Source organism: Zea mays, chromosome 7, assembly GCF_902167145.1.
Source record: "Zea mays cultivar B73 chromosome 7, Zm-B73-REFERENCE-NAM-5.0, whole genome shotgun sequence".
NCBI classification, from domain to species: domain Eukaryota; kingdom Viridiplantae; phylum Streptophyta; class Magnoliopsida; order Poales; family Poaceae; genus Zea; species Zea mays.
Genome location: NC_050102.1, coordinates 84,279,413 through 84,302,023, shown reverse-complemented (window position 1 = coordinate 84,302,023; position 22,611 = coordinate 84,279,413). Strand labels below are relative to the sequence as shown.

Below are 22,611 nucleotides of genomic sequence, written 5' to 3'. Positions count from 1 at the left end.
TTGTAGTAAACTGCAGACCGCACACAGCATTCTATTCTAATCTAGCGCCTATCAATTCCGTAGCATATTAGCATTTTTATTTGTTCATGGAGACATGAACGAGCTCCCTCAATATGATGTTGGATTGTTTATTTGTTTTCTATTCTGAACCTGTACGTGCTAGGCTGGTTGGGCTCCTCCTCTACTTATTTTATTTTTTATGTATTAACTAGGTGAGTGTCTGTGCGTTGCAACGGGAACATATAATATCACAGCAGCTTATATACGAATGTGTTTTATACTGTTACGAGAAAAGGTCCTCGAACACCAGGTGGCCTAGGCTACGGTGACGGAGACGTTGCCGACATGGCAGCGCATGAGGTCGTGCCACCAGAGTAGGTCGTCGCAGCCCTTAGAGTCGTCCCCAGAGGAGACCGCGGCACCAGGAGCCAATGAGGTGGGCCAGACCCGCCACACACCGAGAGGAACCTGTGGAGCGGGCAAGCATGCTCCTGCCGCATCGCCGCCGACGGCGTCCCCGAGGCAGCACGGGCTGCGGGGGGAGGGGGTCAGTTTTGGTGGTGTGGGGAGGCGAGGGCGAGGGTCGCAATCAGCCGTATACAAGAAGAATGGGGGCGGGGACGGAATGGAACGACGAGCGACCCGAATGGGCGGAACTATCGGCACGGAGTTCGTGGGGGGCGACAGCGAGGTTTTTGGGGCAACGAGCGGGCGGGGACGACAATTGGGAGAACAAGGGCGAGGGGGCACCGGGGGAAGGGCGTGGCCTTGGCCCCTGTGCACGCCCTCCTTTGCCTCTTAATAGGAGTAGAGATATGATTTTTATAAATAATATTTAGGTGCTCGTACGTTGTTACGGATCCTATATATCACATAAATAAACCTTGTTTAATTGGGATAGTGCAGTCCTACACTTAAAATCAGGTGGTAACAAATTAGAAAAGCAAAGAAGATCCATACATACATGCTACTTGTGAAGGATGTGCTGGATGTACATTTGTGCAAATAGATATATTTGAAATTGGTATTGCCATTTTTATAAAAAGGTTTTTATACCTTAAATTTTGCAATACACCCGTAAAAAAGAAGTACTACTCTAATAAAATAGACAATCATTTATTCACAGGATGTGCTACAGCAGCAACTACAAGGAACAAGTAAAGCAGCAACCAACCTGACTGCATCTTCTGCACCTTTTAAGACCAGCCGAACAAAATATATCGTGATGCTCAACTATACAAAACCAACCCGATAATCTTTTCTTTATTGCCTAAATCTGAGTTGATTTTAAAACCTTAGAAATTTCATGTGTGGTAGTGGAATTAGCTAACAACAAACGACTACCACGCCAGCTTTTAAGTGTGGTACATAGATCATCTATAAACTGAAAGCAAATACTACTAAGACCAAAACCTCGCCACAAACTTTAGGAGCATACAACGCTCTGTTGGCTTCAATCCTTTGATGACCTACCGAATGAGTTCAGACGTGAGAGCCATATATAAGCAATAATTTATTTTCTACTGGTAAATAAAAACAGTTATTCAATAAAAATGGGATGAAATACCAGCACATCATACATACCAACCATGTAGCACCGCCTCGAGGATGCGATTGGTTAGGTTTTTATTACCAGTACAATCCGCAAAGCACGAGAACTAATAAAAGAGCAAATAACCAGCTTTGGAATGACCTTTGCTGCTACAGTGTTACGTGGACTGTACTCTGGAGTAATTAGTAGCCTCCACTCCGATCCCTGTTGCCGACGACGACATGCATGTCTGCCAGCAGAACCCCAGGGCCTAGCCTCTCCTTCTCCAGGTCATACTCCACGAGGTAGTTCTACTGCTAGAAGCTACCAAGGATGATGGTCGGGTCGTATCCCTCATTTCTAGCCCCGGAGCATCCAAAGTCGGTGATTACTACCTGGCGACCTGCGGCAACACGAAGTAGGGGTGCAGCCCCAGCCCGACCTCCGTGTCCTTGGCCCGTTTGTACCGCCTGCCCACCACCGTCACCACCGCGTCCGCCACAGGCTGGAACACGGTCGGGTCCAGGTACGTGAACGTGGTGCCGGAGTCCACGACGGCGCCTTCGGACCCTGCTGCGTTGGCCGTGAACGCCCGCACCGAGAGCCACACCGCCTTCTCGCCCACCGTCACGCCCCTCAACGCCAGGTAGTAGTACATGTCGTACGATAGCTTGTCACCCGTTGCGCTCTTCACCAAGGGCACATACTGCATGCCCTCGCCGCCTTCGGTGCCACCGAGGACGAGAGAGCCGCTCATGGCGGTGTTGTCGTTGAAGCGGCGGACATGAGGCGGTAGGAAAACTTTGGGACGCCGAGCTACGCAGGTACGGACGGCATGCCACGGCCGAAGCCCGCGAGGCCCAACGGTGGCTGGTGCACGGACACGAGGCTGCATCCGAGGACGAAGTCCGAGATGGCGCGAGTTGGGTGTCGCGATGAGCAGACCGACGGTGGAGTCGTACACGACGTCGTAGGGCGGGCAGACGTTGTTGGCGAAGGGGTAGTTGGCGGTGCCGGGGAGCAGGGGGTGGCGGCACTTGGTGGCGATGTTCGCGGCGGAGTGGATCTATAGGGAGGAGGGGTTGCGGCGGCCCATGAGGCAGGAGGAGGAGGAGTTCTTGGGGTGGAAGACCGGAACAATGGAGGCGGACGAGGAGGATGTGCTGCCCCTTGGACATCTCGAACGGGATCCCACGCTACGGTCGACCGCCCCTCCTCGCCCCCCGCAGCGACGTGGCTCTTCTTCTGGATCTTGCCCCAACCATGGAGGTGGGTTCAGATTTATCCCTCCTGCCGCCCACCTGACGCACCCTCCAAAACTGGTTTCCCCTCAACCAGCCCCTCCGCCACACATCTCATCGCCTCGATTAGAGCTCAAGGCTCTCCTCTCGCGAGCAGCGGCACTGGCACAGGGAGAGAAGAGGGGGAGATGAGCAAAACAGCAACACGAAGGGGAAGAATAGGACCTCGTGCAGCGTTTGCCGGTGGTTGTGGGAGGAAGAAGTGGGGAGGGGGATAGAGCGCGATCTGGGGTCTGGGCACTCGGGCGGCGGTGCCTAGATCGAAGTCGACGGATGAAGGAGGAAGAAGTGCTGAGGGGAGGCGGATGGTTGGTTGGCCAGGGCTGCGCGAAGCGTGCACGTGGGGGCGTGTCGTGCTGTTGATGCGGAAGGCGGTAGTTACTGTCTCAGAAGCCGCAGTGGGGAGGGGAGAGGCGGGGGCATGGATGTGGTATACACTACTCTTTTAATAGTTAGTAGAGATAAATTAATTGACTATTGTCCAATTGTACCATCTAGAAAACTATGTCTTCTTCAAATTGGATTATAAAATTTGAGTCTAGGCATCAAAAGCGTTAAAAAGCAAAGAGTGGAGGAATTAACTCAATCTCAGAAAGGGGCTATGGAGAGATTTATCATTAAAGAACCACAAGTTTTTTTCTCACAATGCTAAGATATTTGATCAAGATACTGCAGAAGATACAGAAAATCCTAATCATATTAATGATAGTGAGATAGAGACCCCACAAATGTTGTTGGCCAAGCTCCTAATAGTGTTGATGATGCTAGCTTTGATGATAACTTGGGTAGTTCTGCTGCAAATATTGATGATGCACCTTTTCATGTTGATATATTTGATCTAAGGTATTGGGATTCACTAGATCCTCGACAAGTTGACATCTTAGTAGTAAAGGGACCAAAAAGAGACCTATCAATTGTGAAAGGTCCCAAGGATAGATTGACAGTCTGAAGAGGAATCTTTTAGAAACAACTATTTATGCCTATTGTTGATCATGCTATTTCTTCACTTACAAGGAGATTTGAACAGCATCAAGGTTATCAAAAAATATTTGGTTTCTTATTCAGTTCTGATGCATTGCGGTCATTAGATAAAAAGAGTTTACAATCTGATATTGATGCAAATGACCTGTATGTGGAATTGGGGTTTCTCCAAGGTTTTATTCCACAGAACAATATTGGTCCTCTTGAAATGCAAATGGCCAGTATCACAAAAATTTTCAGGACATTATTCTTCTTATTCGTTGGTTTTACAGTAGCGTCAGTCTGTAGTCTGTACAATATGATTCCTTTTTGTAACAAGCGATGCATGTTCAGTATGTTTGCTCTAAATGTTGTTTACAGTTCCGGTACCACATTTAGTTCCGGGGTTTTGAATCTTTGTGGAACTTGGTAGATCAATTGTTGCTTGTCATTATAGTTTTTTCTTAAACTTCATGTTCAATATTAGTAGGGTGGTGACATACACGCATGGAATATGCAGAAACAGAGTAAACAGTTAGAGCTTAAAGAGTGTATGGGCACTGCATTGGAAAAAATAGTCGCTATGGTTGATAAACTTATTTTTGGATCGAAAGTTTAGGGTTATCCTATTGAATTGAGATAGACCTTAAACAATGTTATATATAAATGTGTCATGTGTTACACTGGTTCTTATTTTGACTTACATACAACAAAAACAATTCAGAATTTTGGGTCTATTATTGGTTATTAGGATAGTTGTGAACTAAGTTAGTTACAAGTTTACTTGTTCTATAGGTTGTGGTAGATTTGATTTTGTTTAGAAATGTCTTGTAATTTTCTGGCTGCTTTTCTTGAAGATAAGAGTGAAAGAAGTCTAAGCTACGACAGCCTTAGGTCACACACTAAACTTTGCATTTGGTTCTTCATTTTTAGCTACATTTGCTAGGATGATTATAACATCCATACCATGTCTTTCCAGGTTCTCTTGAGAATGTAGTTTGATATTTCACCTCTTGGTTTGAGAACGAGCAACTTTATATTCAGATGGAACTATGTGATCGTTGTGTATCTATGAATCAGAACCAGCCACTGAAGTGTAGGGAAGCCTTGGAACTGCTGTCTCAGGTTTGTGGCTTTGTCTTTCACCAAATTTATTCCATCTTGGTCATTGAACCTGGTCTCGTAGGATAAGGCTAATTATCATATTCCCCTTATAGACTGTATATGCTTAAGATCTTATATTAGTTTCTTGGTGCTTACAGCAAACACCTTTGGTTAACTCAGTGCCTACATGTCCCTTTTAAGATGTGTGCAGGAATAGATGTTCATGCTTGTTTACCTCAGTCGTGAGCACAACTGTCGGGCATTTTTGTTGTGAACGATTGGAACGGTTTGGACATTTTTGTTCATTTGACCAGATTATGTTTTGCGGATTTATGTGCAAGTATTAGGTTACGTTTGAGTAAGATATTGGGTCCATGAGTGGGTTTATGAGTAGGTTTCTTGGTTTCGGTAATAATCAAAATATTTTTTAGGGGAGAGAGTTGATGGGTATGCTCTTCAAAAATAAGCATGTGATATATATTAGACTTATCTGAAGCGAGATATTAGTAAAATAGTAAGAGCATTTTTTATTATTGGTTCATGCCTTCAGCGCTGTTATGTGTTCCCAAAGATGGAATTGATGATTTGTTAACCTCTGATTGGTCAATGAAGACAACAGATTTGTTTTCCCATCAGATGAGTAAACAATGCTGCAAACCTAACTCGACCACTCAGTAAAGGATTGTGAAACGATAGAAGTAGAACAATAGAAGTAACTCCTTGACAGTTCAATCTCTCTGAACTCATGCCATAAAAAAGGGTCAAACAAGTATCCTAATATTTACGAGAAGTTTACCTGAATCTTGTATGTTGAGAATTTTGTTCACAATATGCTTGCAAGAGGTAGTTAGGACGAAAGTTGTCGCACTCTTATTGAATATAAACTCAATCTATAGGCTTACTATTTGAAGAGGTTGCTCCTGCAGCACAATTCTATGGGAGGTTGAGGGCTATCATGAACTGAGCATAATAAACCAAATATCTAATCAGATCTATTAAAGAGAATTTCACAATTTTGGCATTTTGTCTATTGATAACAGGCCCTCCTTTGCAATCTAGGAGTCAAACCTTCTTTATGGTTTTATGTTAAATAACTACTTTAGTTGTTTTTCACACCATGGAAATTTTATTTAGAGGAAAGAATGATGGATTCATCAATAGATTATATATGAATCATTTGATCCCATTTCATTTTTATTCCTTTAATATATATCATTGTGATCTCACTTTTGATACCTCTTGCAGGCACACCGTGAATAAAATTTCTCAACATACATGCTCTAAGTAAATTTTCTTGTCATCATTAAGGTATTTTTTTGCCTTCTTTATTGATGGCATAAGTTCAGAGAGGTTGAACAGCTAGGGAGTTATTTTTCATGTTCTCATTCTACCATTTTGTAATCCATTACAGCATGGTCGAGTGAGGTCCGCAGCATGCAAAAGGATTGAACGATGTTTCCAATTCTAAAAACAATCTGATGAGAAATCAGTATATGAAGTATATCAACTGAGTTTTCATGGGATTGATGCACATGTACCTCTTCTCTTCTAGAAAATGCTTTTGTACATAAATGATTGATCTCTAACTAAAGGCTATTCCGAGGCCTAAAAATTTGTAGTCTTATGGCTTACATTTAGGTTTTGGCAAATAATAAGTCTGCTTTTATTTGTTTTCGATAATGTTTTGGTTAGCTGTGATTATTGGAATTGAAATATGCTTTGCAATTTATCTGTATGATTGTGATATCTGTTGTGCTTTTGATGCATTCTAACACAATGCAATTGAGTATCTGATCTGATGTTTTTGGTTCTCTAACATTCTGCAATTTGTTCTTTGTTGACCATTGTTTTCTCTCATCTGCTCCAAGCATAAAATATCATGTACTCTTACTATACCCTTTGAATTTGACTACTCTGCACAGACAATTAATTATCTACTGAGAAGTTAAACTGCGAAACTATGTAAGTGTTATTGTTGTGTGAAAAGTAACCCATGACAACCATACCATTTGTTAAACTGTGCATGGATTAGTGTAGTTTGCATTCGTGTACCGTAGATATCAGTTTTTAGTTGGAAACAAAGAAAAGTGGTTCTTTGTTCAGCTGTGCTTATCAAGTTGTTATTTTCTATGGATTCAGTTCTTCAGGACAGAACCATACACCTATGAACCATCAAGCATTCCACGTTATTCACCATGCAAAGAAAGAGACATGAAGTTGAAGTATGAGAAACATAAAAGGTTTAATGCTACTCTTTGCACTTATTGCAACTATTTATTTGCTTTTGTTCATGGAAGGCTTCAACGTGTGGTTCTTTTTAGGAAGTCTAGGGTCAATGCGTCAGTATACCGTCACAGAAATCGGCAACACACATCGCAAAATCTTGGGTCAGTTTTTTCTCAAGACTCCAATAATAAGCTGCAAGCAAATCTAAAGGTGTGTAATCATGTAATTTGGGGTCACTTCTTTCAGCTTGTAATTAAGTTAGCTCCTATGATGTGGGAGCACGTGTGCTGATCTCAAACTTACATGCTGAAGGTGGTCAGTGGGATGACACAAAGAAAATAAGAGGGCAGATGGGAAGAGCATGGGTATAGAGAAGTCTCCTAGCCATAACTTCATCCAAGTAGAAACATTCATAATTTAGTTTAGCATGAATATGATATCTGCCTGCAATAGACGACTAACAAGAGTGATGCCAAATTGCCAACCAATGTAGTTTCTGATTTACTGGGCATGAGCCCTCATATTTCAATTTCCATAGACCTATGCACATGTGATTATTATTCTTGTATTATTTTGGGCTTAAAACCTGCATAAAGCATTTTGTCAATCCCGTCTTTTTAATAACTAACTAGGTGAACGTCCGTGCGTTGCTGTGGAGTGAACATGTTATAATAAGATATATTAAAATTTAAAAAAATTCTAATTTCCATTTTATGTTGTTATGTCTTTTAAAGTTAAGAATGTTTACATAAGTATTACACATCGAATAAATTTCACCATATACATTAAAATGCAATGCTTATCGACCACTCAAGTAATCTTCTCTTGTAACCTGAAGTAACCAAAATTGGACAATGAGCAGCAACCACCTTATGCTAAGGTAGAAAAATAAAAAGTAAAAAAATATAATACATGCTATCATGTATTGCATCTAAGTACAAGCACATGTAGGTCCACCAAATAGGTTTGTTATAAGAAAACAAAACGAAGAACTTTAAAAGATGATAACAAAAACATAAAATGAAAATAAGACCTTTTTAATTTCAATATATCTTATCATAACATGTTCACTCCATAGCAACGCACAGGTGTTTACCTAGTATATTTTTAAATTTATAACTAAAACATTGACAATTTTATTAAAGTTTAATGTGAAATTTAATTTATTTTCATCAGTTTTTATGGTCAGCTTTACACATAATTATATTCTAAAGTTTTATATTAAACTGAGGCAAATTTACAAATAGATGATAAAAGAAGGGGTAATGATGTAGATGTATTAACTTCATTTTACAGGCTAAGTTAACAATATAAAGTGTTGATAAAGAAATAGGGGCCAATTGTTCGTTTGTTTCAAAGAAAGAGATACATGTATGTAAAATTTTTAAAAATATAGATAAAACTGAAGTCGTATCATCAAGTAGATGCAACCATGCAATAGCCCTAATTATATTTAATCGGAAGACTCAACCAAATCATATTAGGATTTAGGGATGTTAATACATCGGGTTCAGGTTGGGTATATACCAGCGGAGATTATTCATACCCGTCCACGACGGTACCCTGGGTAAAAATTTATACCGTGTCCGTACCCGTCGGGTATCGAGCAGGTTTCAGATACCTGCTGTCGGGTACCGTAATTAAGGGTACCCCCAATACTCCTAAACGCGGCTGAAAAACATCTTCAGAACAAACCATAAACAGCTGATAAAGCACGGTTGAAGTCAGGGCCTCGTCTACCAAGAGACGCAACCTCATCCGAGCCCAGCCTCGGCCTCGGGCGGGAACAGTAGTCCCGGGCGGATTCACGCCTCGCCCGAGGGCCTCCCGAGGCAGTGAGCGCACCCTCGGCTCGCCTGAAGCCCAGATTGGGCGAACTTTGTCGTGCAGCGACCTCGGCCGGATCGCCCTACCAATCGACCGTATCGCATGCGCGCGAAGATCGCTTGACACCTTATCCTGACACGCGTGCCTCAGTCGGCAAGGTCGAAGTGACCGCAGTCACTTCGCCCCTTTCACTGACCGCTCTGACAGGGAAACAACACTGTTCACCCCGCTCCGGCTACTGTGCCAACCACCAGGGCAAGACTAGCAACAGTAAGTCGTGACCTCTCACGAGTTCGACCTCGGGCGCAACAAGGAGATCCGCCTCGCCCGACCTCAGGCCTCGGCCTCAGCCTCGGCCTCAAGAGAAGGTCTCCGCCTCGCCCGACCCCAGGCCTCGGCCTCAGGAGAAGTCTCCGCCTCGCCCGACCTAGACCTCGGACCGACTACGCTACAGGGGATACATCATTACTGTTGGGACCATGCTTCATCGCCGAAGGTCCTGCGGAAAGAAACAGCTTTGGCTGAAGCTGCTTGAACATGATGACGAAGACACCGTTTACAAAGCTTCGGAACTACAGCATATCCGAAGCTGAAGGGTTGAACCGACTTAAAGATAGAATGGCCTTTTAACCCGTAAGGGTCTGAGTCATTGTTGTAAACTTTTATGAGGGGCATAATTGTAATTCCTCATGAGCTGTGTCCCGTGCCTATAAATAGTGAACAATATTCCTTTACTGTTCACGCATTCCTGTAATTGCTAACGCATCACTCGGGAATTATTGTTTGTCAAGGCAAAGGTATAAATGTACTTAAAGGTTGTATTCAAAGATCTTAAATTCATATAATAAGATATGGGAATGATGTCATTTGTTTTCAATATATTTACCTTTAAATGTTTCATGTTTTACTTTACTTTATATTATCTTTATGAGTTTAATTACGAAGGTGAAACCTTCGTAATACTATGCTCGTGACCTTCGTCCGAAGTTCATTAAATCCTTGTGGAGATAATGTTTCGGCGGACGAAGGGCATTAATATTTAACATTTTATATTGCCTTGTTCTTAATTCATAGCATTTGAGAACAAGTCCCCAACATTGGTGCCCACCTCCGGTGAACTCACTTCCACCTTTTTGAGCTGATGGCTTCGTCCAACATTCAAGCTGGAGCTGCTTCGGCCCCGAAGTTGGTACTCCCGATAACAGGCGGTTCATGCTCAGAGCCAACCAACAAGAAGCAGAAGAAGGAGGCATAGAGAAGGGTACAACATGTCGGGGTGCAAGGACCCTTCATCAAGTCAAGATGGTCTCACGTACCAATCACCTTCTCCCAAGAGGATCTTCAACTCAAAGATTACCCACACAACGATGCTATGGTTATCTCGTGTGTGATCAAAGGATTTCTGGTCCATAATGTTTTGGTTGATACAGGCAGCGCAACTGATATCATATTTGCTAAGGCCTTCAGACAGATGCAAGAGCCCGAAGACAAAATTCATGATGCCACACATCCCCTTTGCGGCTTCGGAGGAAGGCAGATTGTAGCACTCGGCAAAATCACAATGCCAGTGACCTTCGGATTTATCAACAACACAAGGACTGAACAAGTTGTGTTTGATATTGTTGACATGGAATACCCTTACAATGCAATCATTGGTCGTGGTACTCTCAATGCCTTCGAAGCAATTCTTCATCCAGCTTATCTTTGCATGAAGATACCTTCGGACCAAGGGCCCATTGCTATTCATGGAAGTCAGGAAGCTGCCAGAAGGGCCGAAGGAAATTGGACAGACTCAAAAGCAATCCATAATATAGATGGAGCTGAAGCCTGTGAGCAATACAAGTTCAGAAGGGAAAAAGCTGCTTCGACTGATCAGCCGAAGCCCATGCTCTTATGTGAGGACATAGCAGAGCAGAAGGTGCTATTGGGATCTCAACTGTCCGAAGAACAGGAGAAGACCTTGATAAGGTTTTTGTTCAACAATAAAGATGTTTTTGCTTGGTCAGCTAATGATCTTTGCGGAGTTAATAGGGATGTTATTGAGCACTCGCTCAATGTCGATCCATCCTTCAGACCCAGAAAGCAGAGGCTTCGGAAGATGTCTGATGACAAGGCCGAAGGTGCTCGGAATGAAGTGAAGAGACTCCTCAGTGCCGGAGTTATCAGAGAGGTAAAATACCCAGAATGGTTGGCTAACACCGTTATGGTGAAGAAGGCCAATGGTAAATGGAGAATGTGTATCGATTTTACTGATTTCAATAAGGCCTGTCCGAAGGACGAGTTTCCATTGCCAAGGATAGATTCCTTAGTCGATGCAGCAGCTTCATCAGAGCTTATGAGTCTGCTGGATTGCTATTCAGGCTATCACCAAATCTGGATGAAGAAAGAGGATGAACCGAAAACCAGCTTCATAACTCCTAGTGGAACATATTGTTACCTTCGGATGCCTGAGGGGCTTAAGAATGCTGGAGGAAGCTTCATAGAATGACAGCGAAGGTCCTCCATTCTTAGATAGGCAGGAATGTGCTAACTTATGTTGATGATATCATTGTAAAAAGCACGAAGCAAGATAATCACATTGCTGATCTACAGGAGACCTTCGCTAATTTTAGACAGGCTGGTTTAAAGCTGAATCCAGAAAAATGTGTCTTCGGAGTGAAGAAGGGGAAATTTCTTGGTTGCCTAGTGAAAGGGAAATAGGCTTTAAACCTTTTCCTAAATGATTTTGGTGGTTGAATGTCCAACACAAACAATTGGACTAATTAGTTTGCTCTAGATTACATGTTCTACAGGTGCCAAAGATTCAACTCAAAACCAATAAAAAGAACAAGACAAGGTTCAAAAGGAAGGAGCAAAGAGAAACCGAAGTGCTCCCTGGTATGGCGCACCGGACTGTCCGGTGTGCCACCGGACAGTGTCCGGTGCACCAGGGAGGATTGCCTTCAAACTCTTCACCTTCGGGTTTCTCAGGCGCAGCCCACTATAATTCACCGGACTGTCCGGTGCACCACCGGACAGTGTCCGGTGCTCCAGAGTGAAGCGGCTCTGAACTGGCCAGCTTCGGGAAAGTGGGAGGTCGCTCCGCTAAAATTCACCGGACTGTCTGGTGTACACCGGACTGTCCGGTGTGCCAGCGGAGCAACGGTCATCTGCGCGCAACGGTCGACTCTGCAAAGTGTACAGTTGAATTTAGAATGTCAGAGCAGAAGTCAGAGGGGCACCGGACTGTCCGGTGCTGCACCGGACTGTCCGGTGCCACATGAGGACAAAGCCTCCAACGGTCGACCAGCTTCAATCTCAACGGATAGGATGACGTGGCTGGCGCACCGGACATGTCCGGTGTGCACCGGACTGTCCGGTGCGCCCATCGCCAGCAGCTTCTCCAACGGCTACAAATTTGGATGGTGGCTATAAATACCACCCCAACCGGCCACTTCAAGGTGTGGGAGTCCAAGCAACATTCCAAGTCATCTAGTTGACATACTCAAGCCCTCCCAACCACCTATATTCATTGATACATCCTATACACAAGATCTAGTCCACTACAACCAACACAAGTGCCAAAAAAAAAGAGCGAGCAATTGAGAGCTACTCAATTGAGTTTAGCCCTAGTGCCTTGTGAGATACATTGAGAGATAGTGTGTGCTTCATCCTTGTGTTTATTTGCGCGTGGAGTTTTGACTCCCATTCAAACTTCCTCCAAAGTGTTGGAGGCTTGTAAAAGCTAGCAAGAGACACCAAATAGTGTGGTGGTCCTTGTGGGATCAAGAGTGATCCTTGAGAAGAAGAAGAGCTCACCGATCCTTGTGTGATCGGGGGAGAGAGGGAAAGGGTTGAAAAAGACCCGTCCTTAAGTGGACTCCTCAACGGGGACTAGGCCTTCGAGGGCCGAACCTCGGTAAAACAAATCACCCGTGTCCATTGTTTTTATTACTTGTGATTTGTTTGTTTTCCCTTGCTCTAAGTTTTCTTGCACCTTTATTTGCTAATATCATTCAGTTTTGCTTCAAGTTAAATTCCCATTTAGTGAAGCAACACGTTGCAAGAAAGAACTTGTCCTAGTGCTCTTCTCATCTAAGGCTTCTTGCTCAGTTATTCTATAACTTACTAGTTGTATTGATTTATCACTTCCGCATTATTTAGCAATACTCTTTTCAAGCAAGAACTTAGTTTCTATTCTCCGATATTTGTATATCTTGTTCTAACCACTAATCAAGGGATCTAGTTGGGGGATAAAGTTTTAATTTTCAGGTTCCGCCTATTCACCCCCCCTCTAGGCGACTTTCAATTGGTATCAAAGCTAGGCACTTCATCTTGAGTCTAACAACTCGAAGTGATGGCTCGTAGAAGATCCCAAAAGAACAAGAAGACTCCTTCATCAAACGCAACTCAACAGGAGGTAACTCTTGAAGTATTATCTGATGATTGTTCTAATTATGACTCATGGTCCTCTAGTATGATAAATGCTTTTAGAACCATAGATCCACGATTAGAACAAATTATAGACAAGAGTATTTTTCCCTCTAATTTCAATGGAAAAATTAATTCCGAGGAGGATCAAAGATGTTATCGCTTAAACTATCTAGCTTTTGACATCTTAACTAAATCTCTTAGTAAAGAAGATTATCGTGCCTTCATATCAAATCATGACGAATCAATCCATGATGCGCATGATATTTGGACTAGAATTAGAAGCAAATTTGATGAGTCCTATTATGATAGTCCATTTTGTGCTTCTACTTCCTTTGGTATTTGTGATACTAACCCTTGCAAGGAAGAAGAAGAAAATGAACGATGGAGACCAAACGATGAATCCACCTCTCCAAAAGGTTTGTCTTCCCATTTCGATTCCCACATGTGTTGTGTGGCTAATGCAAATGATAGCGGAAGGACAAATGAGGATGAGGAGGAAGAAAGAAGCTTCTTGCATCTCTACGCTCGCCTAAGCCAAGAAGATAAGGCGGTCATGCTCAAACTTCTAGAAAGAGCGAGAGAGCAAAGCGAAGCTCGTCAAAGGCTAGAAGATATTCTCTCCATGAAAATGCTACACTTTGACGAGTTGACTAAAGAACATGAGGAGCTAAAGTGCTCTCATGTTGATTTGGTCCAAAGGTATGAAACTATTTCAATTGAGCAAGATAACGCTTTACATTGTATCGCTCAATTAGTAAATAAGAATACCTTGCTTAAGGACCAAGTGGAAAAGCTAAAAGTTGAAAATCTAGCTTTTCAAGAAAAATATGATATGCTTCTATGTTCTCATGAAAATCTTAAGGATGATCATATCATATTAAACATTGCTCATGAGGTTGTGATAGAAAACTTAAAATCCCAACAACCTCACTCATGCACATGTATTCAAATTGATACTATATTACCATGTGCTAATGCTTGTTGTTTGTCGACAAGCAAATCTTCCTTTGAGCTAGAATTTGCAGGAACAAATGATGATTCATATCAAAAGCTCATAGAAGAAAATGAGAGGCTAAAGAAGAGCTTGACACAACTAAAAGGGAAATGCATTGCCCAACCTTCTCAAGATAACCGTGATCACATGGTGAAGAAGCTTGAGACGGGAACAACCGTGGCATGCACTACATCTCTTGAAGAAAATGTCAAGGAATTGAGGATTGCCATGAGGAAGAAACAAAAGATGAATTTCAACACCTCCTACAAAAGCCTCAACTACGCCTCCACAAAAGGTAACATCCAAGGTAATGATCAAGCCACACTTCACATTAAGAGGTGTAGTGAATGCTTTGAAGAGGGGCACTTGATTAGGTCATGTCCCTACATTAAAAATGGCTTGATCATTAACAAGGATGATAGACCTTGTTTTAAATGCTCCAAGAAGGGACACTTGCTTAGATCTTGTCCCCATTTAAAACAAAAAGGCATAGGGTTAGAAAAGAAAGTTTTTACTAACCATATAGCAAGCAACAAACAAGGAAAGAAGAAAACTTCAAAACTTGAAAAACGCCTATGCTATACATGCCGAAAGAAGGGACATCAATGCAAGGATTGTCCAATTGGTAACAATTCCACTCCTAACTTGTCAATTAATTCTCATATAACTAGGCAACCCAAAATTGCAACTTGTGCTAGAAAGGAAATTTTACCTAGTGCTAACACAAAGGACTTTTGGGTTCCTAGATCTCTGTTAACTAACCATGATGGACCCATCAAGCGATGGGTACCAAAATATGCTTGACAAGATTTGTAGGAGAAGGAGATGATATGAAGTCTTTGGGGTGCTTGAGAGAGTTCATCCAATTGTTATCAACTCAAGCTATCAATCTTCAATGATCTATATATATGATTGACCCAAGGTTATTTTTCAAATTGCTATGTCTTAAACTCATATCATCTCGAGGAAGTTATTATATGTTGTAGGAAGTGAAGAGATATCATGTGCAAAAATCAAGGCCTACAACATGGAGGAAAGCCAAAGGATAGTAACACTTATTTTTTAAGTGCAAGTATTTTAGAATATCATTTCTTATGCGTCTTGTGTAGTCACATAGAAAAATTGAAGCACTTCAAATACCTTTAAATTTATGTTACCATTCTTTGAAGAATTTTCTATCATATGGTAGATTGCATACTCATCATTTCCATCCTATGACAATCTACATGCTTTAAATTGTTGGAAGTACCACATGGCATGTTTTTCGCTAAGTTATTCTATTATTGCCATGTATCTAGATATAGAGAGATTTTTCAAGTTCCTAAAAGAACAAGGTGTTATGTAAGGAATTCAAATCCTTAGGACACTTATAAAAGGAAAACTCTCTCTATAACTAGATTAGTGAGACTATTGATTTTATTTAAGTAACCCAAAGTAGTCTCACTTGTAGAGAATAAGTTTCTCTTTGGAAGCGTGTAATCTAGCATGAAAAGAAAAATCAATCCAATGTTTTATGATGTATTTCTACTTGCTTAAAATTGGATATGATTCTTTCACATTTATCGCTTTCCAAATCATGAATTAGATTTATTCCCATAATCTTAAAGGATTATTTATGCTTGTTTTATGAGTTAAAATTGAGCATAACATCATCTATGGATAATCTAGTTCATGCTATGAAGTTTCCATGCTTTTAGTAATATAGCTTTTCATTCCCTATCAAAAATGATTACTAAATGGAAACTAGTGCTTGTGTTGCTACTAACATTTCTCTTGAGTTCAATTATGAAAATCTACAAGAAAGAAAGTGCACAAGCCTCATGGGTTGATCTTCACCCAAAGGAAGAAAGGTAAAAAGCAAAGGTATGGGAACTCATCTTCTTAAGTTTGGTTCCCATCTCAATGGGTATTTAATCTAAATTATCATATTCTACCCTTGTGAGGAATAGATTCTTTATTGGACCGAAATTAACTAAGTGTGCATTCAATATCATTTTCATAAATGCGCTTGTCCATTAGAATCTAATTCATGCCTTTGCTATATCCATTTTCATATTGATGCGCTTCTAAGTCATGATAATAAATTCAATATGAAAAAGTAAAATTCCTTTGATTGATCAAAAATGATTAAAATGGTGCTCATTCCTCTTTTCTGTTAATGTGCACTAAAGTTAAGGAATTTACTTCATGCCTATGTGACTCATGGATGATGAATTATGCTTATTTCCTAGAAATCATTCATCACTTTATACTCCCTTGCATTACTAACATTCTTCTTGAGTATTTTCAATAAGTTTGAAAGGAAAAAGAAGCCACTACAAAGGAAGGACTCTCAAATGAAAGAAGAGAACATCAAGAACAACACCACCTACTTCTACGAAACAATCAATGGTGTGGTTGTGAGTATTATAAACCCTTTCATATTGAGAATACTAGGCTCAAGTTGTTCATTACAAATTTAATGAGCCTTGATCAAGATGTATAATGCTTCTCTCTATTTGTCTTTAAAGTGAATGCATCCATTCAATTCATTCAAATACTTGATGCATATCTTTAGGGGGAGCCTTTTTATCTTGATTATGTTGAGACTATTGCTTTATCTCAGTAATTTCATATAGTCTCTTGCATAAGAATAAGTTTCTCATGAAGTATGCTACTACACATCAATCCATCTTGTTAAAATAATGTTGCTTTTATCAAGGATTGTTGCTCTCATTACTAAAGTAGCATGCTTATTGGATTCTCCTATTTTAAGCTTAATTCCTATTTCAATATGTTACTCTCTTGATCGCATCCATTGTTTGTTTGATCATAGAATAACATCAAATGACACTTAGTGCCTCATATTCTTTCCAATCGATACCTCTCTTGATATGCACTAAGTTAAAAGGAGAATTCATGATTCATTTATACAATTTGTGATCCACTTAATATATGTTAACCATGACTTAGAAAAGGATCACTAGTTGTAAGAACTCTCTCTTGTGCAAAATACTTTCACACATTGTCATTGAGCATAGGTCTTAAGCAAACAAGACTAAGGACAAAAGCACAATGAAGAGAGCATCTACGAGTAAAGGTACAAAATGGGTAAAACTTATTCCTATCATTTACATATGTACCTAAAATCTTCCTCTTATATACACTCTTTGCATATCTTGTATAAAAGGAAGAGAAAGCATGTCCTTAGCATTTATCCCTGCTTCATACCTAGTTTAACCTCTTAAAATTTCACTCATGCATTATTGCATCTTTGCTAAAACTAGATGAAGTGGTTCTATTGTCAAAGAGCTTAAAGCTTAACCTTGTAACGAGGATAAGCTACCTTTGTTCCAAAGGTGGATGGTCCTTAAGTCTCTTTGAAATCTTTAAAGGAAAATGCTTAAAATGTTTACAACATGCTTTCATAAGTGCATAAACTGTCTTGAGCATCTCACATATACAATGCACTTCACTTTCTCTATGATATAGACTTGTTCTCATTAATCTAATTATGTGCACTTGGCATTTAAGGCCAAAATATGTATTCCTCTCAAGGCACATATTTAGGAGGAGAAATCTATATTATATAGAACTATGATCAGGCTTAATTGACATATCTCTTGATCATATCTCTTTCATTTTGGTACAAATGCATATATCCTATTATTCCCGTACCATGACTACGACTAATATGTTTCCAAGTATATTACTATGCTAAGTCGTAGATTGAAAGGGAAATGGAGTCTTCGGCGAAGACAAGGCTTCCACTCAACTCTATTGGTATTATCTCCCTTCGCCATCACTCCATACCATCTCTCCACATTGGTATAATCCTTCACTCATATGTTTTATTTACCAAAGGAATGGGCTCTGATGACTCCGTTTTTGGCGATTCATGCCAAAGGGGGAGAAAGTATTGGCCCAAAGCAAAAGGACCGCACGACCGCACCACCACCCTAATTTTTAAAATTAGTGATTTTCAATTGGTAAATTTCAAATTGGTATCTTATTGTGTTCAAAAGGGGGAGAAAGTAGTATTTCAAAAAATCAATATCTTAAAACCCTCTTGAACTCTAAGAGGAGAATTTAATCTAGGGGGAGTTTTGTTTAGTCAAAGGAAAAGCATTTGAAACAGGGTGAGAAATTTCCAAATCTTATGATTCATTTACCTTTGACTATTTACAAAAGACTTTGAAAAAGAATTTCCAAAACATTTGCAAAAACAAAACTTGAGGTGCAAGCATGGTCCAAAATGTTAAAAACAAAGAAGAGCATCCATGCATATTTTATGAAATGAATATTGGTTTAATTCAAGCAATCTTTGCACCTATCCTATGCAAACTAGTTCAATTATTCTCTTATATATTTGCTTTGGTTTGTGTTGGCATCAATCACCAAAAAGGGGGAGATTGAAAGGGAAATAGGCTTTAAACCTTTTCCTAAATGATTTTGGTGGTTGAATGTCCAACACAAACAATTGGACTAATTAGTTTGCTCTAGATTACATGTTCTACAGGTGCCAAAGATTCAACTCAAAACCAATAAAAAGAACAAGACAAGGTTCAAAAGGAAGGAGCAAAGAGAAACCGAAGTGCTCCCTGGTATGGCGCACCGGACTGTCCGGTGTGCCACCGGACAGTGTCCGGTGCACCACCGGACCATGTCCGGTGCACCAGGGAGGATTGCCTTCAAACTCTTCACCTTCGGGTTTCTCAGGCGCAGCCCACTATAATTCACCGGACTGTCCGGTGCACCACCGGACAGTGTCCGGTGCTCCAGAGTGAAGCGGCTCTGAACTGGCCAGCTTCGGGAAAGTGGGAGGTCGCTCCGCTAAAATTCACCGGACTGTCCGGTGTACACCGGACTGTCCGGTGTGCCAGCGGAGCAACGGTCATCTGCGCGCAACGGTCGACTCTGCAAAGTGTACAGTTGAATTCAGAATGTCAGAGCAGAAGTCAGAGGGGCACCGGACTGTCCGGTGCTGCACCGGACTGTCCGGTGCCACATGAGGACAAAGCCTCCAACGGTCGACCAGCTTCAATCTCAACGGATAGGATGACGTGGCTGGCGCACCGGACATGTCCGGTGTGCACCGGACTGTCCGGTGCGCCCATCGCCAGCAGCTTCTCCAACGGCTACAAATTTGGATGGTGGCTATAAATACCACCCCAACCGGCCACTTCAAGGTGTGGGAGTCCAAGCAACATTCCAAGTCATCTAGTTGACATACTCAAGCCCTCCCAACCACCTATATTCATTGATACATCCTATACACAAGATCTAGTCCACTACAACCAACACAAGTGCCAAAAAAAAGAGCGAGCAATTGAGAGCTACTCAATTGAGTTTAGCCCTAGTGCCTTGTGAGATACATTGAGAGATAGTGTGTGCTTCATCCTTGTGTTTATTTGCGTGTGGAGTTTTGACTCCCATTCAAACTTCCTCCAAAGTGTTGGAGGCTTGTAAAAGCTAGCAAGAGACACCAAATAGTGTGGTGGTCCTTGTGGGATCAAGAGTGATCCTTGAGAAGAAGAAGAGCTCACCGATCCTTGTGTGATCGGGGGAGAGAGGGAAAGGGTTGAAAAAGACCCGTCCTTAAGTGGACTCCTCAACGGGGACTAGGCCTTCGAGGGCCGAACCTCGGTAAAACAAATCACCCGTGTCCATTGTTTTTATTACTTGTGATTTGTTTGTTTTCCCTTGCTCTAAGTTTTCTTGCACCTTTATTTGCTAATATCATTCAGTTTTGCTTCAAGTTAAATTCCCATTTAGTGAAGCAACACGTTGCAAGAAAGAACTTGTCCTAGTGCTCTTCTCATCTAAGGCTTCTTGCTCAGTTATTCTATAACTTACTAGTTGTATTGATTTATCACTTCCGCATTATTTAGCAATACTCTTTTCAAGCAAGAACTTAGTTTCTATTCTCCGATATTTGTATATCTTGTTCTAACCACTAATCAAGGGATCTAGTTGGGGGATAAAGTTTTAATTTTCAGGTTCCGCCTATTCACCCCCCCTCTAGGCGACTTTCACCTAGTTTCAACAAAGGGAATTGAGGCTAATCCAAGCAAAATCGAAGCTATACTTCGAATGGAACCACCAAGCATAAAGAAGGGGGCTCAAAGATTGACAGGAAGGCTGGCATCTCTCAACAGATTCATATCTAGATCAGCAGAGAGAAATTTACCATTTTTCGAAGTGCTGAAGTCAGCCGAAGTTTTTCAATGGGGACCAGTCCAGCAAAGAGCCTTCGAAGAACTGAAGCAATATTTGATAGATCTAACAACACTAACTCCACCAACACAAGGGGCTCCTTTGTTATTATATGTGGCAGCTTCGCACTCAGCGGTAAGTGCAGCGCTTGTCCAGGAGAAGCTTGAAGGCCAAGTCAAGAAGCAGGCCCCAATATATTTTGTATCCAAAGTTCTTAGTTTATCAAAGAAAAATTATACAGAATTGGAGAAAGTACTGTATGCTGTTTTGGTGGCCTCCAGGAAGCTTCGGCATTATTTTCAAGCTTACAACATAGTTGTTCCTTCTTCACAACCGTTGAAGGTTATTATGAGAAATCGAGAAGCTACTGGAAGGATCGGAAAATGGGCTGCAGAGCTCAATGAATTTTGTATTGATTATGTCCATAGATCTTCGATTCAGTCCCAAGCGTTGGCAGACTTCATTGCTGACTGGACGCCAGGGGCTTAAATGGAAGAAACGAATAAAGATGCCGAAGCATGGACAGTGTTTTGTGATGGGTCTTGGGGAACCTTCGGAGTAGGGGCAGCTGCTGTGTTGGTTTCACCTTCCAAAGTTAAAACTTGTTATGCGGCAAGACTTGATTTCAGTTGTACAAACAATATTGCTGAATACGAAGCTCTGCTCTTGGGTCTTCAGAAGTTAAAAGCAATGGGGATCAGAAGGGCCATCCTTAAAACTGATTCCCAAGTTATTTCTGGTCATATTGACAAGAGCTATAAAGCAAGAGATCCGAAGCTTGAAAAATATCTAGATACAGTCTGAAGGATTGAGGCTTCCTTTGAGGGATTCTCTATTAAAAATATTCCTCGTGGAGAAAATGAATATGCTGATCTATTGGCCAAGTCAGCAGCACAGGGGCTGCCTTTACCTTCGGAAGTATTTTTTGAAATAATAAAAGCACCTTCGGTCGAGCTTCTTGAAAGAGCGATCCTCAACATATCCCCTGTGTATAGTGAAGACTAGAGAACTGAAATTATCTCTTTCCTTCAGGGTAATTTTCTTTCAGACGATGAAGCTTATAACAGAAGGATAGAAGCAAGAGCTCGACCATATGTCATAATAGAAGGGGAGCTATACAAGCGTGGGGTCTGTTCCCCGTTGCTCAAGTGTTTATCCAGATCCGAAGGTATAGAATTAATGAAGGAAATACACGCAGGCCTGTGTGGATCTCACATTGGATCTAGGCCTTTGCTCGGGAAAGTTTTTCGTCAAGGATTCTATTGGCCAAAGGCAGCTTCAGATGCAGCGGATTTAGTCCAAAAGTGCGAAGGTTGTCAGAAATGTGCAAGAGATCAAAAACAACCTTCGTCTTTAACTCAATTAATACAGCCCACTTGGCCGTTGCAAAGGTGGGGCCTTGATTTACTAGGTCCATTACCACCAGCACAGGAGAACTTAAGATATGTTGTAGTGGCAGTGGAATATTTTTCTAAGTGGATTGAGGCAAAGCCTCTAGCCACAATAACTTCGGTTACTATTCAAAAGTTTTTCTGGCAAAATATTGTTTGTCGCTTCGGAGTGCTGAAGGCCATTACTATGGATAATGGGACACAGTTTGATTCTGAAGCTTTCAGAGAATTTTGTAATCAAATTGGCACGAAGATCCATTTTGCATCAGTTCGACATCCGGAGTCAAACGGACTTGTCGAACGAGCTAACGAGATCATAATGACAGGAATAATGAAGTCAATCTTCAATCAGCCCAGGGGAAAGTGGCCAGACGAGTTAATCAAAGTGGTGTGGAGCCATAACACACCCATGTCAAGATCAACAGGCTTTACGCCTTTCAAACTATTGTTTGGGGATGAAGCAATAACCCCGGAAGAGGCCAAAGCAGGATCAATAAGAACGGTAGCTTCGGCAGAAGGTGAAGACGAAGCTGATTGCTCTGTGGAAAAAGATGCCATAGAAGGGATCAGACTTCAAGCTGTGGAAAACATCAATAAATATCAAGCCGAAATAATAAAATGGCGGGACAAAAAGGTTAAGCTGAAGAACATTGAACCAGGACATCTGGT

At 41.5% G+C, this 22,611-nt stretch overlaps 1 pseudogene; it reads right to left on the bottom strand.

Moving 5' to 3' along the window:
• Positions 1 to 1,645: 1,645 nt before the first annotated feature.
• LOC103633970 (probable aspartyl protease At4g16563) overlaps positions 1,646 to 22,611 on the bottom strand; it is a 40,108-nt pseudogene continuing 19,142 nt past the window's right edge.